The 12,134-nt window shown below is 37.2% G+C and overlaps 1 pseudogene; it reads right to left on the bottom strand.

Annotated features, from left to right (window-relative positions):
• Positions 1 to 10,020: 10,020 nt before the first annotated feature.
• Positions 10,021 to 10,139, bottom strand: LOC111738816 (annotated as a pseudogene).
• Between the last annotated feature and the right edge of the window lie 1,995 nt (positions 10,140 to 12,134).

The following is a 12,134-nucleotide window of genomic DNA, read 5'->3' as shown; positions in this document are numbered from 1 at the left end:
GGCAGTACAAGCAACCCAAGTATCAGATCCAACGAATTTTAGGGGCAAGTCTTTCAAAATAGATACCTTGAAATATTTTGGCATCTAATTTTAGACTTTCAGTAATGTCCCTATGGCCTTCTGTTGTGATTGGGCTTTCTTTTTTATTGTTTTTGATTGGTGGTTTTAGAATGGAAGGCTAATCTTAATTATGAGATCAGATCTCACGGAAGGATATAATGACTCTCACTCTACTTGGATGAAAATATAATGGGAATCAACTATTTTGATTGTCACTGTATGAACTGTTGTATGGTTCCTGTGGAGTGCTGTTTACTCCCATGATGTGTGCAATACACCATGCAACATCATCTAGCAATGCCTAATAAAAGTTTTTAAAAGAGAAGAATCTTGTCTTTTTTTCTAATAGATTTGTAATTTAAAGGAATTAAAAGGTAAAATTTGACTGTCAAAATTACGTGTACATAAGTAAATTTAGAAAGGGTTATTGAAGTCATGTCTGCACTAGATTCTAAGAAAGGAGAAGCAGGAATGAACAGAAATTCACGAGTGTGCTTTCTGGAAGGTGGATTGTCTTAGGTTGCTGTGGCATGATTTGAGGAAAGCACAGAAGACAGTGAAAATCAATCTGAACATTCTTCATGGGGTGTGATAAAGAAGCAAATGCTGTGGAAGTAAGAGTGTGGCTTAGGGTGGTGACTGCTCCTTAGACAAGGGGGGCTGGACGGGACACCCCCAACAGTAAACAGAAGAACTTCATTTCACCATACTCTATCATCAACGAATTGATTAATTGTTTTGCTTGTATTGTGTATGAGGCTTTCTAGGAAGACTGTGAATTCCCTGAGGTCAGGGATCATGTTCCGCTCATTTTTGTGTCCCCTGGGCCCTCTGTAGAAACTGGTAGGTACATCACAGCCACTGAAATCCTTGTAGAATAAATGCCAAAACTACTTAGAAGTTGAGATTTTTCCAAGATTTCTCAACTCCAGAAATGACGAAGCCAGGGATTTGAATTGGTCCGTCCTACTCCAGATGGGTGAGCGCACTGGATTTTAATTAACAAAGAGAGCAGCGGGAGATGGGAAGAATGCTAGACAGGTAATGGGAAGCCTAAGCTCCAAGCTTAGTTTCTCATTCTCTAGCTTGTGTGCTTAGTAATGTCACCTTTTGGTGCCTTCTCATTCTCTTCTATCTTAAATTGGAGGAGTTGTTTTAGATGATTTCAGAAGAAATATTTATCTAGTGCCTACTATGTGTTCGTATAGTATATTTGTTTACATAGTATGTTCACGTGCATCCTTATATAAGTCTTACATTCTCCTTGTAGTGTTTTTGCTATCCTCATTTTACAAAGTTTACAAACTAAACAAAACTAAAAATAAAAGTTAAGTGAGTTTGAAAGTCATACAGCAAAAGCTTAATTTAAACTCAGGGCTGCTGCCTGCCAGTATTCAGTTCCCTCCCCTGGGAAAATTCTGACATCTTCTGAGAAAAAATAATGAGGGAGATATTCTTTTACAATTTCAACATCCTTTGCCCAAATCCCCAGTTCCCATCATCAACAAAATAAAACAAAAACAAGTCAGGATTGCCTTTGTCCAGAGTAGACTGGGCTCCCAAGGCAGCGGCCCCCCATGCAGAGGCCCGGGCTAGGCACAGCCGGTCCAGTGGAAGAGACTCCTGGACCACTACAGTGCTAGGATCCAGGGCTGCAAACGCCTTCCTTTAGGGGAAGCAGGCTAGTGTACAGAAGCATCTTTGTCCCCAGTAACCCTGGCACGAGGCTGTGGGAAGCCTGGAGAGCATGGGCAGTCAGGCTGCCTATGGTATGTGACTGCCCTGGGGCTGGATTTCTGGCAGGGAGATAGCTGTTTGGGGAGAGGTGCCAACTGTGGGATGCGTGCTGCCCACGCACTGCTAGCCACCTCCCTCCCCCACCCCCTAATCCCTGTGACCCCCACTACACCCAACCCCTTCACCCCTACCCCCCTCACCTCTACTGTTGTCCCACTGCAGGGACCGGGGGTAGCAGGTCTCCTTCAGGAGACAGCAGCATCTGAGTATTTGGGAGCAACAGGCCTCGAGGCTGTCTCTTTTACTTGTGTGTTGAAAGCTAAACTTGGCTGATAAATTTCCTACGTGTCTGAATTCTTTGACGAATCTGTTCTGTGATGTTAGATTAGCCACATAACCTTTCCAGACTAAAATGAGGAGTGCAATGGCAGTCTCTAAAATCTCTTTCAGCAATTAAATTCAGATCTTTGCAAACTGTTTTTAAAGTTAGTTCAAAGACTTCGGTTACTAGCATTTCTCCAATCCAGACAGGCTGTGGCAAGCCTCTGTGCCTTTGCACAGGCTGGTTCCCTACCTCGTCCTGCTCTACCAAACTCCCACTTCTCCATAGTCCTTGGACTCAGGATCTTCTTTTGCCAGAGGCCAGCCTGCCAGTACCCCCTGCAAATCACTACTAAGCAAGGCAATTATATTCATTTCCCGGCGCTGCTGTAGCAAAGTACCATACGGATGACAGAAATGTATTTTCTCTCTATTCTGGAGGCCAGAAGTTCAAAATCAAAGTGTCAGTAAGGATGATTCCTTCTGGAGGTTTTGAGGGAGAATCCGTTTCATGCCTCATTCCTAGCCAATGGTGGTTGCCAGCAATGATTGGCATTCCTTTACTTTAGTATTATTATTAAACAGAAAGATTTTCTCCACCTGACATTAAGAGAGCCAAACACTAAACACTGAGAATTACAGTGGAGAAGAATTGGCTATTTTATTATAAATGGTGCCACCCAAAAGAACAGGGGAAGCTAATGTTCAAAACTCAACTCCCCGATGGCGTGTAGGTTACAGATTATATAGGGCAAAACCACAAGACTCCATGGGTTAGGGGTTCAGGGTCATGTGGGGAGCTGATTGGTCAAAGGTGAGGTAATAAGTCATTTATTCATGTCTTATGGACAGTACTGAGATCTGTTCCAGCATCCTGCTATCTGGTTTCATGAGAAAGCAGCCAGGAAGTCATTCTACCTTAGGGCTCAGAAGCTGAAATATAACAAGTCAAGATGTTATCTTTAGCCTTCCAGAGGTCCAGACCCTGTGACCATTAGTTAGTTCTAGCCTACTGTTTTCCGCTGCTTCAGTGTTTGCTAATGGGTGGGTGAGGAAGCCAGGTGTCCTGGGGGATAGATAAATGGATAAATAGATGATGATAGATAGATGATAATAATAGATCGATAGATAGATAATAGATAAATAGATAATAGATGATGATAGATGAAAGATATAGATAGATGATGATTCATAGATAAATGATAGATAGATGATTGAAAGACAGATGATAGATGATGGATAGATAGCTGGGATGATTTCTAGAGCTGGGTTTTAAAGCTAAATTTAGTCAAGGTCATAAGGACTCTTGGTTTCAGTATCTTCACTTCAGTCATTGGATTTCGGGCCCACTCTCATCCAGTAAGACCTTGTTATGGGCTAAATTGTGAACCCCCCGTGCATATGTTAAAGTCCTAACCCCCAGAACCTTAGAATGTGACTCTATTTGGAGACAGGTTCTTTAAATAGGTCATTAAGGTAAAATGAGTTCATATCAGTGGGTCCTAATCCACTATGAGAAAAAACTGGAGCAACGTGATGACATCCTGTTGCCTCCTTGCTGGCTATAAGGAGACTATTCCCCTAGAGTTACCAGACTGAATTCAGTTCATTCAGTTAAATTTTAACTTTAAATAAACAACCAGTAATTTTAGGATAACTATGTCTCAACAATTTTATTTATAGAATATATATAAATAAATAAAATCAGGCATGATAGAAATAACACAGACAGACATTGGACCCAGACAGACAAGATTACAAATCTAGCCTCTGCTGTTTAGGTCAGGGAACTAGGGGACAAGTTATTTAACCTCTCTGTACCTCAAATTCCTTATCTGTAGAAGCAGAATCCACTTACCTGGAAGGGTGGTTGTGGGATTAAATGTTTGTTATGCCATGCCTCAGTAACTAGAACACTAATACTACATAGCGATCAACGGCTCAAGAAATATTTTTGAAGGAATGAAAGAACACTTTTCTCTTCCCTATATAGAATTCTCTGGAGGACTGGGACCATTTCCAGCTATCTCTAAAACAAGACCTAGGACGGGCCACAGCTCAATCTAGGGAGCACCTCTGGCTTCCATTGGAAAATTCACTCCACATCCTCTGTTCCCCAGAATGACTCAGTTCTAGGAGCAGGGGAATTCTCTAAAAGGTACAGCCAATTTGACACCAGCACAGTCTTCCTTCTAGAATAAGTGTGATTGCTGGTTACAATACAATGGCAGCAACATCTTAAATTAACATAAAGTAACCTAACCCATCAGGGCCTGTTTCTTGTGTTGCATTGAAATTAAAAGCACCCTCCTACTTGTGAAGGTGATCTAACTAATTTAAATGAGTCTAAACAGTTATTAAATAGCATGTAATTTGCTCTGGTTTTATTAGAAAATTATTTGAGTGGCACATTTATTTCCTAGAGCTAGGATCAAATTTTTGTTTCCTTTCACAGTGTGCATTTTTATATAATCAGTTGGTAACAGTAAAAAATATCTAAAAAGTATATGATTTGTAAACATAAAACTGTTTCTGTTCAGATATAAAAATCATTGTAAAAGAGATTTTTTTTTCTTAATGCTACTTTTATACCTAGAAATTTTGCTCTTGATTTGCATTCCTAATTAAGAAATTTATATCACATAAATATGATGGTCTGGGGTAGTGAAATGAGCATTAACTCATGAGTCTAAAGGTCTGGATTCTACTGCCTGTTCATAGATGCTATGGCATTGAACCAGATGTTCCATCTCTCTGTAGCCAAATTTCCTTCCCTTGAATATAGGGAAACTAGCTCTCTAACATATTATAATATTAGAATATAATGTTACATAGAATAGAACTATACTATGAACAGAAATATGTAATAAAATCAAAGCACAGCAATTAAAAACATTTCACAATTTTATAAAGTTAAATTTTGATTTAACAACAGCACAATGGGAATAAATATATTGTGGATACTCTTCATACAGGAGGCCCTAAGAAATAATCAATGAATGGAAACTCCCTTCTCCCTTCGCTTAAGTAAATACTGTTGACCCAGAGAATGTTATTAACGATCACTGGCTTGTAATTATGACCCCTGAATTAATATGCTTCTCAGTCTGGTCATTAATTTAACATTGAACTAACACATATTGGCTTGCCACATTAGAATTTTGGTTTGCCAAGTTAGACATGATTGCATACTTTAAGACATTTTAAGGCTTGTTTCTCTTAGCTAATCTACTATAGAAATTGGTTACAGGAAGTGCCAGTATCAAGGGGACAGCCCTGAGAAATCATCTAGGCATTTCATGAGGGAGATTGAATGATTTCCCCCTCAACCAGCAGCACAGAGGCCCTTTCAACACCCAGAAATAGATCTCCCATTGAGCTTCTGTTTATCTCCTCTGACCATAAAAAGCAGCTGGCCCTGCAGGAAAGGCTGGCGGCAGCAATTAACTCCAGGAGGCCATAATCTGGAATCCTGAGCAATGAGAATAAAGGCTGCTCAAAGAACTTGTGGAGTCATGTTGATAGTTCATTGCTAGTACCAGTCACTCCTCAGGAGGAAATCTGTGAACTAAACACCACACACCTCACTGCAAAATTGCCTGTAACCGGCATTCAGAATCATTCAGAATCATTCAGAATCATTCAGAATCATTCAGAATCATTCCATTATTCTCAGAATTGCTTCATGATGACCATTTATCAAGTATCTGCTATATATATAGATAAATGTTGAGGGTATTTTGTTAAATAAAAAGTGTTTAGAAAAGGATTGATTGATACAATTGTTCTCACCTTCCATTCCTTTATATTCAAACTTTGTTCAGTATTAGACTAACAGTAATAATAAAAACAGAAAGGAGAATCAGTTTTTTTAAAGACCATCACAGGCATTATGAGGTTTCTATTGGGACACTTCACACATCTTTGCTGAACAGTTACCAGGTTATTAGGAAACAGCTTCAAACATGTCTCTTATCTTTGCTAAGAGCCCTTAAGAAGACTATTCTTGTTGCTTATCTTCTCTACAAATGCATTAATGAAAGCCTGGAAAATGACAATAATCTAATTCATTAGGCATGTGTCCAGGAGCAGAACTGGGAAGTATCAAGTTCAACCAAATGACCATCTGAAACCTATTTCCAGATGGCCATTTCAATTCGACTTTGTGCTATTATTCTTCAATAAACTAAAAAACACCCCAAATCTTTTTATTTTAAATCTTTTAAATTAAGTTTATTAGGGTAACATTGGTTAATACAATTGTATAATTTTCAGGTATACATTATAATTTGACATCTATATATTCTATTGTGTGATTACCACCTAAAGTCCAGTTGCCTTCAGCTACCATATGTTTGATCCCCTTTACCCACTTCAGCCTACCCCTACCCCCCCCCATATTTGACTCCCTTTACCCTGTCTACTTCTTCCCTCCTCTCCCACCATCTACCCTCTGGTAACCACCAGTCCATTGTCCATGTCCCTGGGTCTGTTTGTTTGTCCTGTTCATTTGTTGCTTTTTAGGTTTATATCCCACATATAAGTGATATCATGTGATTTTCAACTTTTTCTGTCTGGCTTATTTCGCTTAGCATGATTATCTCGAGGTACATCCAGGTTGCAAATGGCAGTATTTCATCTCTTCTTGTATATATGTATCACAGCTTCTTTAGCCAATCATTTATCATAGGACATCTCGGTTGCTTCCATGTTCTGGCCACTGTGAATAATGCCGATATGAACATCAGTGTGTAAATATCTTTTCAGGTATGGGTTTTCAAGTCTTTAGGGTAAATACCCAGTAGAGGGATTGCTGGATCATATGGTAGATCAATTCCTAGTTTTTTTGTGGAACCTCCATACTGTTTTCCAATTTGCAGTTCCACCAGCAGTGTATGAGGGTTCCTTTTTCTCCACATCCTCTCCATCATTTGTTATTACTTGTCCTGTTGATTTTAGCTATTCTAACAGGTGTGAGATGGTATCTCATTGTGGTTTTGATTTTCATGTCCCTAATAGCTAGCGATGTTGAGCATCTTTTCATATATTTGTTGGCCATTTGTATGTCCTCTAGGGAGAAGTGTCTGTTCAGGTCCTCTGCCCATTTTTTGATTGAATCATTTGTTTTTTTGTTGTTATTGAGTCGTATGAGGTCTTTGTATATTTTGGATATTAGGCCCTTATTGGAGGTGTTGCTTGCAAATATATTTTCCCATTCGGATGGTTGTCTCTTTACCTTGTTGACGATTTCTTTTGTTGAACAGAAGCTTTTTAGTTTGATGTAGTCCCATTCATTTATTTTTGCTTTTACTTCCCTTGCCTTTGAGGTCAAATTCATAAAATCCTCTTTTAAGTCCAAGGTCCTTGAGTTTAGTTCTTATGTTTTCTTCTATGCATTTTATTGTTTCAGGTCTTATATTCAGGTCCTTAATCTATTTTGAGTTAATTTTGGTGTGTGGTGATAGATAACCATCTAGTTTCATTCCTTTGCAGGTGGCCTTCCAATTTTCCCAGCACCATTTATTGAAGAGGTTTTCCGTTCTCCACCGTATGTTTTTCGCCTTTTTGTCGAAAATTGTTTGCCCATATAAATATGAGTTTACTTCTGGACTCTCGATTCTATTCCACTGATTCATGTGTCTGTTTTTCTGCCAATACCATGCCGTTTTGATTACTGTCACTTTGTAGTATAATTTGAAGTCGGGCAGAGTAATGCTTCCAGCCTCATTCTTTTTGCTCAGGATGGCTTTGGCAATTCGGGGTCTTTTGTGCTTCTATACAAATCTGATGATTTTTTGTTCTATTTTTTTAAAAAATGCTGATGGGATTTTGATGGGGATTGCATTAAATCTGTATAATGCTTTAGGTAATATAGTCATTTTAACTATGTTGATTCTTCCGATCCAAGAACACGAAACACCTTTCCATTTCTTGGCATCTTCTTCGATTTCTTTTAATAGGGTCTTGTAGTTTTCATTATATAGGTCCTTCACATGTTTCGTTAAATTTATTCCCAGGTATTTTATTCTTTTTGTTGCAATTGCAAAAGAAATTATTTTTTCCACTTCTTTTTTCTGATGCTTCATTAATAAAGTATAAGAACACTATAAATATCTGAACATTGTTTTTGTATCCAGAGACTTTACTCTATTTGCTTATTGTTTCTGCAGTGTTTTTGTGGAGTCTTTATGGCTTTCTATATAGAGAATCATGTCATCTGCAAATAATGACAGTTTGACTTCTTTGTTTCCTACTTGGATGCCTTTTATATCTTTCTCTTGCCTGATTGCACTTGCTAGCACCTCCAATGTTATATTGAATAACAGTGGTGATAGTGGACAACCTTGCCTTGTTCCTGATCTTAGAGGGAAGGTTTTTAGTTTTTCACCATTAAGTATAATGCTGGTTGAGGGTTTGTCATATATGGATGGCCTTTATTATGTTAAGGTGTTTTCCTTCTATACAATTTCATTAAGTATTTTAATCATAAATGGATGCTGTATCTTGTCATAGGCTTTTTCTACATCTATTGATATGATCATCTGATTCTTATTTTTTAATTTGTTTATGTGATGTATCACATTAGTTGATTTGCCTATGTCGAACCATCCCTGTGCCTCTGGGATGAAGCCCACTTGATCGTGGTATATAATCTTTTTTAATATGTTGCTGTATTCGGTTTGCTAGTATCTTATTTAGGATTTTTGCATCTGTGTTCATGAGAGATATTGGTCTATAGTTTTCTTTTTTTGTGTTATCCACCCCAAATCTTTAACCCGAAAACTTCTTTGGGTCTAACAAATATGTTCAAAGCTATAGATAGCCAATTTTATTATAAATATCTAGCTTTTGCATAATACTTTTATTTTATCTGAAATTTGTTTTATAACATGAAGATAAATGTTTTTGAGGAGTTTGGGTTCTGCCATGGTGATATAAACCCCCTTTAGCTGATCTCATTGCACTGCCTACAACAAAAATAAAAAAAAAAACACCACCTAAAAAGTCTGAGAATAAACAAAACCAGGCAGAGTGTGGTGGGGAGTCAAAATGCACAGAAGTGCCTCCTCTGTGGAGGTAAGGGTCTTAGTTGTTTTCCTGGAATGATTTTGCCCCAAAGGCACAGTTTTAGAGGGCACAACTGCTAAAATTCCAGTAGAAAACTCTGCTATCTTACTGGCCTTCTAAACCACAGAAAGACAGAACAAAAGGGGCATCATGGAAGGGAGAGAGCTGGAGAAAGGAAAATAAATGAAAAGAGAAAATCTCTATGACTATACAGAAACTATTTTTAAAAAGAACTAAAAAAAAATGTAGAATCGAAAAATGTAATATGTGGAAAACCTCGCTGGAGGAGTTCAAGGGTATAATGTAGATAACGGACTGGAGTCATTAAACTTGAAGATAGATTGATAAAAATTATTTTATCTGAAGAACAGAAAGAAAAAAGATTGAAGAAAAATACATACAATCTTAAGGATCCATGGGGCAAGAACAAAAGCTCCAATGTATGTCCTGGGAATCCCAGGCAGAGAGAAGAAAGTGATTGGAGGATGGATTACAAAAGGACTTAAGGAAACTTTCTAGAAAATATTCATTAACTTAATTGTGGTAATGATTTATACATATGGAATGTGGAAATGCATTTAATTATACATGTTTAATTTAAACTTAAGTGTTTAATATCAATTGTACTTCAATAAAATTGTTTAAAATTTGTTTTAATTTACATACATACAAAAAAGGAAAAAAAATAAATGTTTTTTACCTGAAACTGAGGATCCCTATGACTTTGATTAAATTTAGTTTTTGTTGTTTTTTTTTAAGGTGAGGCAACCCTTGGTTGACCTCACAGATTGCAAGGACCTTGTCAGCTCACAATCCCTTTTTTAAAATTTTTTATGCCTACAACACCTGGTCTTCCTAGGTGGTCTACCATCCAAGTACTAACCAGGCCCAACCCTGCTTAGCTTCCGCAATCAGACGGAATCATGCTTGTTCAGGGTGGCATGGCCATAGACCTAGTTTTAGATAGAGATATAGATGATAGATAGATAGAATGATAGATAGATAGATAGATAGATAGATAGATAGATAGATAGATAGATAGACAGATAGATAGATTATATATATATATATATATATACCCCTAATATATATATATTATATATATATCTAATATATATATGTATACCCCTCAGAGATCTAGCCTTTCCCCAGATAATCAGCAACCCCAGAAGGCAGCAGAAGACAGTAGCTCAGACCTGACTAATAGACCTCTGGCAGGCTAAAGATAACATCTTGACCTAAAGTATGTTTCAGCTCCTGAGCCCTAAAGTGGACTTTTCCCCCAGACCAGACAGAAGGACGCTGGAACAGACCTCAGAACTGTCCTCAAGACCTTAAGAAATGATTTATTACTCTTACCTCACCTCCTAGCAATCAGCCTCAACCCTGAACCCCTAACACACAGTGTCATGTGATTTTGCCCTATATAATCTATAACCTACACATACCATCAGGGATTCTGTGTTTTAGCATTACCTTCCTGTCTCTCAATTGGCCAATTCGATATTAAAGTATGTTTTCTTTCTATACTACAAAATCCTGCTCGTGCATTTCATTGGGCCAATGCATGCAGGAAGGTGGGCTCAAAAACACTGGAGTCCCGGTAATACACCCAAATAAGATTAGAGTGATTCTTGTTTTCTCCTCTACTTTTTCTTTTTCTGTATTTTCTAAATTCTTGTTATGTACACGTCTTTCTTTGTTTAAATTCTATGTTTTAAAATTGGGAAAAATTAAACTTTTTTTCGTAAATTAGCAACTAGATTAAATACAGTATTATTTATCTGGTTATGTATTAGGGTAGTTTCCATCAAAGTTTTAAAAACCATTTAAATTTTATATTTGTTTTACCTATTGGATATGTTGTGTGTTTGAAGTATTTCTTGTTTTATTTTATTTGAATTTGCATGCTTCAATATTAAGTTTTTGATTTCTGGCAATCTGAAAGAGAATAAAAACACAAAAACACATTATTCAGAAATAGCTGTCTTACCATACATACTTAAATAGCTAAAACCTAAACCAAAAATAATATGACCCGATCTGTAACCCAGAATGATTATGGGTTAAAACTACTTTCCGAGTTGATTAATAATATTTTCTTTCTTTTTACAGACGTGAAAATCAACTTAATCACAGATTTGCTATTTTAATATTATGATAATTATTTCCATCACCATTTTAAACACTACATAAGAATTTTGTGTCTTTTTAAACATATTACTTCTAATATGTGACAATAATTCATTTTCTGCGAATGTGGGCAGAAGAAAAATATAGCTTACTAAGTAAATGTATATTTATTTGTCTTTGATAATTTGCTGGTATATAAACCGTAACTAGAAGAAGCCCAAGGCAATTGATTTTATAGACCATTATATTGCGAGTATTTTCTCCTTTTCATAAGGCCCATTTGGATTTTATCACATAGCTATCGTTTTTCTTTATTAGAAGTTACAATCTAAGCTAAATAGTCTTAATTTGTAGTTAAACTAAAAAGAAAGAAAATTAAGTATTTTGTAGATAAAAATTGAATAACCTACTTGGTGTTGTTGGTGGTAATTGCATTTCATCAAATCGCTATCATCATATAGCCTTGGCAATTAGCCTAGAACCTCAGGCCACGCCCTCCAAAAAAAGGAGAGCCCCAAATTAGATCTTGCTTGAAGGTAATAGTTTATTTTGAGATGTGAATCCGAGAAACAGAAGTGAACGGCTGGGAGAATGAAACAGAAAAGGAAGAAAAGCTTATCCATAGATATGTTATCAAGACACAATTGTCTCTGTGGGCATCATGCCCCAATTCTGCAGGACCATCTGAAGAACCATGTAGACTGTGCCTGGGAGTTGATCACCCCAAAGACAGAAAGAGATGTGGATCCACCCACTCTGATCCCTGTGAGTCAAGTGTTGTGCTGTGGGACAATAATTTAGTCCTGCTTCTGTGT

This window comes from Pteropus vampyrus, unplaced genomic scaffold (genome assembly GCF_000151845.1).
Source record: "Pteropus vampyrus isolate Shadow unplaced genomic scaffold, Pvam_2.0 Scaffold43, whole genome shotgun sequence".
Taxonomy (NCBI): Eukaryota; Metazoa; Chordata; class Mammalia; order Chiroptera; family Pteropodidae; genus Pteropus; species Pteropus vampyrus.
Note: the sequence above shows the minus strand (reverse complement) of the source record. Positions and strands in the feature narration are given on the sequence as shown.